This window comes from Lipotes vexillifer, unplaced genomic scaffold (assembly GCF_000442215.2).
Source record: "Lipotes vexillifer unplaced genomic scaffold, Lipotes_vexillifer_v1.1 scaffold981, whole genome shotgun sequence".
NCBI classification, from domain to species: domain Eukaryota; kingdom Metazoa; phylum Chordata; class Mammalia; order Artiodactyla; family Lipotidae; genus Lipotes; species Lipotes vexillifer.
Genome location: NW_006789191.1, coordinates 1621156 through 1627933, shown reverse-complemented (window position 1 = coordinate 1627933; position 6778 = coordinate 1621156). Strand labels below are relative to the sequence as shown.

At 51.4% G+C, this 6778-nt stretch overlaps 1 pseudogene; it reads right to left on the bottom strand.

Annotated features, from left to right (window-relative positions):
* Positions 1–2398: 2398 nt before the first annotated feature.
* The window catches only part of LOC103068370 (eukaryotic translation initiation factor 3 subunit D-like), a 176232-nt pseudogene continuing 171852 nt past the window's right edge, over positions 2399–6778 (bottom strand).

Here is a 6778-nt window from a genome sequence, read left to right as displayed (position 1 = left end):
CAGAAGAATGCAGTGTCCATGGCGAGGGACTCTGTGTTGACTGATCACCTCCATTGACAGCATGCAAGTGAAGTGGACAGAGAATTACACATACTGAATGCCTAGGCTCTTATTAAGGGCTGAGCTGGCCCGTCAGTGCCTGGTAACAATCTACAGGGGAAGTGACTATCACTGTTAATACACTGTTTATCAACATGCTGTGGACAGAGGTATTTTTTAAAATTAATTAATTTATTTATTTTTGGCTGCGTTGGGTTTTCATTTCTGCGCGAGGGCTTTCTCTAGTTGCGGCGAGTGGGGGCCGCTCTTCATCGCGGTGCGCGGGCCTCTCACTTATCGCGGCCTCTCTTGTTGTGGAGCACAGGCTCCAGACGCGCAGGCTCAGTAGTTGTGGCTCACCGGCCTAGCCGCTCCGCGGCATGTGGGATCCTCCCAGACCGGGGCTTGAACCCGTGTCCCCTGCATTGGCAGGCAGATTCTCAACCACTGCGCCACCAGGGAAGCCCTGAGAGGGGTATTTTGATAAGGCATTTAGGGGACCAATGGAGAGTGAACCCTCCCCAGAGATCCTGAAACCCCGGATGGCCACTAAATAGTCTTCCCTGGAGAATAAAATCAGGTCCCTGTAGAGAGTACAAGTCGGGTTGGGCTGAATTTTCAGGGCCTGAGCCAAACAGTCTGAGGGCAGCACCTGGCAGGCTGGCCTCCTCCTCCACCTTTCCTGGATACAAGACTCAGCCTTTTGCCAACACTGCTTAACAGCAAGAAGAACGAGCAGTAGTAGAAGCAAGCAACTCTACTGCTTAATGATTGTGAAGCATATATTCAATACATATCAACTGGGAGTGGGCACCAAGTTACAAATCTGCACGTAGGTGGACCTGGTCTTGGTCTAGCCTTTCTGCGTAAGACAAAAGCTCACTGCTTTCACCTCACGGACTGGTGCATCCTCACGAGTCACCGCTAGGAGGTGCGTCAAATAGACTAGTTTTTCAAAATGAGGCAACTGAGGTCCCGAGACAGGAAGTGACTTTCCCACGTTACAGAGCTGAAAGCATCAGCGCTAACACTTGGACTCTTCTTTGCCGCTCCAGTCGAGACACTTCTCGCGCTCTCACCCACAGCCCCTCACCCCATGCCTCATTCTTCCTCGTCAAAAGGCACAAATTATCCTGAGCTTTCCTTCCTTGTAGAGCAACTGTGAGCATTCCACGTGGCAGCCTGGTGGACAATCCCTAAGTTCCTGTGCTAACAACTAGCCATGAGGCTGCCTGAAAACTGCATTTATTAAAGGACACGCAAACCAGCATCAGCATTTGCATTACCGGCTGGCTTTCTCCTTGGGGATTCGCAACGCTGCTGCTGGTTATGGTGATGAATGCGTTAATAACGAAGATGAAGGTTTCTGGGTGCCTGAGCAGAGGGTAGCTGTCCACTAAAATGGATTAGCCTTGTCCAGCGGGGGTGGTCCTGAGGGGAACCCTGCTTTATGCTCCTCCGGGGACCTCGTTTAGCACCGACCACCCTGTCATAAGGATCTGTTGCTAAAGGGAAAGCAATTTTGCCCGCCTGCTCGGAAACGCTGACCACTCTGGCTGCCTGGTCATTTCGAGTTTGCAGAGCGGGTCCTGCCCCAGAGGAGGGAGAACAGAGGGGAGACAGAAGTCTGGCTTCTCTGCTTCCTCTGGAGCCAATGGGGTGTGTGACCTGGGAGAAATCACCTCCCTCTAAGCCTCAGTTTCCTCACATACGAATCAGAGTACAGGACTAGGTGATCCTTCTAGAAAGACCATCTGTGATCCTATTACTTAAGCCACTATGTAAACTGTCAGCAACGACAACTCACCATCACCTCCACGAGTATTTGCTGTTAAAATGGAGCCAAAGCCAATAACACACACACACACACACACACACACACACACACACACGGAGCCAAAGCCTTCAGCAAACGGCTGAGTTTCCCAGTTTGGTACACTGAGAATTACCTGAGAATGTTAAAATCTCCAAGTTTCAGGGAGTGAAACTTTTTCTTTTTCTTTTTTGTTTTTTTGCAGTACGCGGGCCTCTCACTGTTGTGGCCTCTCCCGCTGCGGAGCACAGGCTCCGGACGCGCAGCCTCAGCGGCCATGGCTCACGGGCCCAGTCGCTCCGCGGCGTGTGGGATCCTCCCGGACCGGGGCACGAACCCGCGTCTCCTGCATCGGCAGGCGGACTCTCAACCACTGCGCCACCAGGGAAGCCCTCTTTTTTTTTTTTTAAGAGACGAAATAGACTTATCCTTTATTCCAACTGACAAGCTGCAGAGAGCGGCAATCAGACAAACGTTCCACCAGGTATCCAAGGCCCTCCCAGGCTCGGCAGAATCCCAGACCCCGGCTCCACCTCACTGTCTGGTTTAGGTTTCTTCCTCGTCTTCTTCCTCCTCGTTGTCGTCCTCATCCCAGCTGAAGGTGCCGTCGGACAGGCTACAGACACGGATGACCTGCTTGCTGGGGTCCCTGTGGTTGAGGTACTTGCCCTCCTCCAGCTTCATGCAGGTGTCGATGACACAGCACAGGATGCCCCAGGCGTTCTCCACGTTCGGGTTGATCTGGCTGCCAAACTCATTGGGCTTGAACTGCTGGGTGCCCAGGATGACATGGCATGAGGAGTCGTTCACATGGTACCAGGACGCGTAACCAAGTTTGAGGTACTCAGATCCAGCCAGCAAAGCACAGCAGGTCCAGCAGGCCAACTTGTAGCTCGGTGGCAATGACGGCCCCTCACTGAGAATCCAGCTTCTGACGTCAGTCAACGCCATCAGGGTGCCTAGAGTCCCACTCGCTGAGGGTCCTGATGTTGACGAAGGACACCATCCCCACTGGCGCCGGTCATGACGCCGTCGTGCTCACAGCGGATGATGAGGTCGGTGTCATCTCCGAGCTTCCACCTGTGGTAACGGTGCGCCACAGAGGCGACCCCATTCTCATCCATGTCGTCCTCCACAACGGGGTTTGGGGTGGGGAAGCTGTATCTTTCCTTCCCCATCCTCAAGTACTGTGGGCAGAAGTGGTGGTTGACGTAGGTTTGCTTCCGTGGCCAGGCTGTGGGGCGAGTTGAAGGACTTACCTTCATCTTGAGGGGACTTGTTGGCTGCCTCACTCACCGTCAGGAGGTCAAAGTCACAGTTTTGTCCCTCTTGTCAAAGAAGAGCTTGGACCCGACTCTCTGGACAACCGTGTCCCAGGAATACACAGAGCGGGTGCAGCTCGCCAGTGTGGCCAGAATGGCGTCAGTGGCAAACACGTTCCCCTGAGTCTTTGCCAGCTTCCAGATGACGGGGTCGTCCCTGGTGGCACAGTGGTCCCCCAATGCAGGGGACACGGGTTCGAGCCCTGGTCTGGGGAGATCCCACACGCCGCAGAGCAACTAAACCCGTGCGCCACAACTACTGAGCCTGCACTCTAGAGCCTGCGAGCCACAACTACTGAAGCCCGCGTGCCTAGAACCCGTGCTCCGCGACAAGAGAAGCCACCGCAATGAGAAGCCCGCGCACCGAAACGAAGAGTAGCCCCCGCTCTCCGAAACTTGAGAAAGCCCGCGCACAGCAACAAAGACCCAATGCAGCCAAAAATAAATAAATAAATACATTTATCTATTTTTTTAAAATCTCTAAGTTTCAGGGGCCACCCCAGATGGAAAGAACTATAATCTACAGGAAGAGGCCTAGGGGTCCCTTAACAAACAAACACCTTAGGGGATTCTCCTGATCACGCAAGTCGGGAAACAGTGGGATAGAGGAATGTAGCCTTGATGGTGGTGTGTGGAATCTGCAGGTTCCAGACCCACGGTTCTCGAGCTTGGGAGCATGGGAAGCACCAGGAGCTTTACCTTCCCTGCCACTCTGATGCCATCTCCAGAAATTTGGATTAAGTTGGAATGGGATTTTGTTTTGGGGGTGTTGGGGGTCTTAAGGACTCCCCAAGCGATGTTCATATGCAGCCAGAGTCAAGAACCTCCGCCCCAAACTCAAACTGGCTGTTAATCCTACGTCCTCAATGTTTCTCCTCCACCACCAAGGGGGTAAGCGGAAATCCAACCAAGTTCTGATGTTCCTGCCAGGGCTCTGTTGAGCCATCTGGCGCCAGGTAGAGACAAGGAAGGCCAGAGGACCAAGTTCCACCACACAGCAGCACGGGAGCAAGAGATGGGAGGCTCCTTGTGCATAATGGGGGCGCCGACTGCTCCACGTTGCCGGGAGATGTGACTCACATTATGTCTGTTCACGTCATAAGTACTCAGTGCATGCTGGTTGGATTGAAACCTGGAAAGAACCAGGACGGCTTTTAGGAGATCACAGGAATCCTTCAGTCCTAAGACACTTGGCAAATACTATCAAGAGCATGTTGATCATTTTATTCAATTTTTAAAAGCAGAAATCGTGGTAACTTTAGCTGCTATTTTTTGAGCTCCGACTATGCCCTCTGCACTGGGTTAGACCCAAGAATGAGCACCACCAACCCTCACAGCATCCGCAGAAATTAGGAGTCTGACCCCACGCGTCTTAGGCAAGGACACTCAAGGTCAAAGACGTGAAGGCTGCACCGCCAGCACAGGACAGAGGTCCAAATCCACATCCGCTCCCTTCCCCGGGACACGCCAGCCCCAGTTTATTCAGTAGATTGTCTGATCTCTGTGTAACGAAGCCTCTCCCTCTGCCCATCACCTAATTCCATGTAGTCTCCGTGAGCGCTGTCTCTGGAGCACTGTCTCTGTAGGAGAGAGCCGCCCTTCTCAGCCGTCTGAAATGTCTACACCAGGAGCGGGGGCCGGCTGTAGGAGGTGGTGTGGCAGTTAAGCAGCCAACGTAAGTCTATTACGGGAGGAGTGTCCATTCTGAGGGTGACCTGACATTTTTTAAATGTCTATTTGCCACCAACAATATCCTTTCAAACTTTTCAAAATCCTCTAAAACCAACAAAGTCAGCCACAGTGTGAATCAGCCTCTACCTTCCCTGTCACGGCCTGAGTAGTGCTATTTCAGCAATGAAAGGAGATGTGTGTTTCTGTGTGTATATGCATGTGTGGGCGTGTGTATGTGTGTATGTGCATCTGTCTGTGTGTATGTGTGTGTGGGCACATAAGTGTGGGCGCATGTGTGTACGTGTATTTGAATATATGCATCTGTCTATGTGTATGTGCATGTGTCTATGCATGGGTGGGTACATATGTGAGTGCACATGTGCATGTGTGCGTAGCTATGTCTGTATGTGTGTGAGTTTGCGTGCATGCGGAAACACATGTGTACATATGTGTGTGGTTTAAATCCTATGGATTTAGAAGCCATAGGGACTAGGACGTGTAGACAAGACAGAAAAGTCCCCAACAACAAAGTGGACACAGGACAGAATAGAAGGACCTGATTCCGTTCATTCCTTTCACGATGCAGAAGGAGAGAAAAGAGCACAGATCTGAAGACACAATCAGCCCTCGAATCCCAGCTCGCCTCTGGTAATTTATCAAATGGGTTATAGGACTCAGAATTCTCAACTATTATATAGAAGGAGAAAATAGCTGTATATGGAACTGATGCCCACCTTGATCACTTGCAGATCTCAGCAGGTCATTTAACTTCTCTGTGCCTCAGTTTCCCCATAGGATTATTATGATGATTAAATGAGCTAATAAATGTAAACCAAAACAGATGGCATGTAATAAGTGTCACTGTTACTCCTAACTCAAAAATATTATTGCTTTGTTCCACTTCACTATCCTGGGAAAGACATCAAAGACATATTTCCTTTAATATTCAAGTTAGAAAAACTGCCACCCCCATGACTATGAATCGACAGAACATCCAGTCTTTCTCCTGGGGTTGCCCTCTCTCCGAAATTACTATGGCTCTCCCAACATTGTTTAATGGTTCTACTAACCCACTCTGGTTGCAGACATTTCTTCTTTCTCCAGCCATTCACAGTCCAAGTTGTCACTGCTCCACAATTTCTTTTATAGAAGGTATCCTGGTTTGTTCTAAGCTTGGGCACAATCTTCTCTGTTCACTTCTCCGCACCCGCTACCCCGCCGGTTTCTAACATTGCCTGGGGTTTGGCAAACCTTACTCCATGCTAGAGGAATAGCAAACAATAAAGCAACGAGTGGTGTATGTTCCTCCCGAGGTTGTTCCTGGGTCTCACAACTGTTAACTCAAACTTGGGATTTCATTTCACAGCTGGCAGCCTTCCTGGTGGAGGAGACATCCAACCCTCATTGATGAGCCCCCCCCCCCTGCCAATCCCTCCTTCAGAGACCAGACAGCCATTCCTTGGTGCACAGAAAGAAGGTCCCTTCCAGCTCCCTGCCCACATCTGGCTCAGGCTGGCTTCTTTTCTGACCCAGAATGTGAGAAAGCAGGGAGCACCCATTTCTTCAGGACACACCCTGTTCTTCCTTCCATCTACGGGATGGAATCTGATTGCCCAGGACAGACAGGGCAGTCGTTGTTGTTGGCATTTGTTTCTCAACTTAAATAGAGCAGTCTGAGAACACCAAGAGTCCGGCACAAATCCACATTTAGGAGGAGTAATTCTTCAAGGGCTGGGTCAGGAGAAAGACATGCTCAACTTACATCAAAAGGCCAAGTGGTGCTTCCCTGGTGGCGCAGTGGTTGAGAGTCCGCCTGCCGATGCAGGGGACACGGGTTCGTGCCCCGGTCCGGGAAGATCTCACGTGCCACGGAGCGGCTGGGCCCGTGAGCCATGGCCCCTGAGCCTGCGCGTCCAGAGCCTGTGCTCCGCAA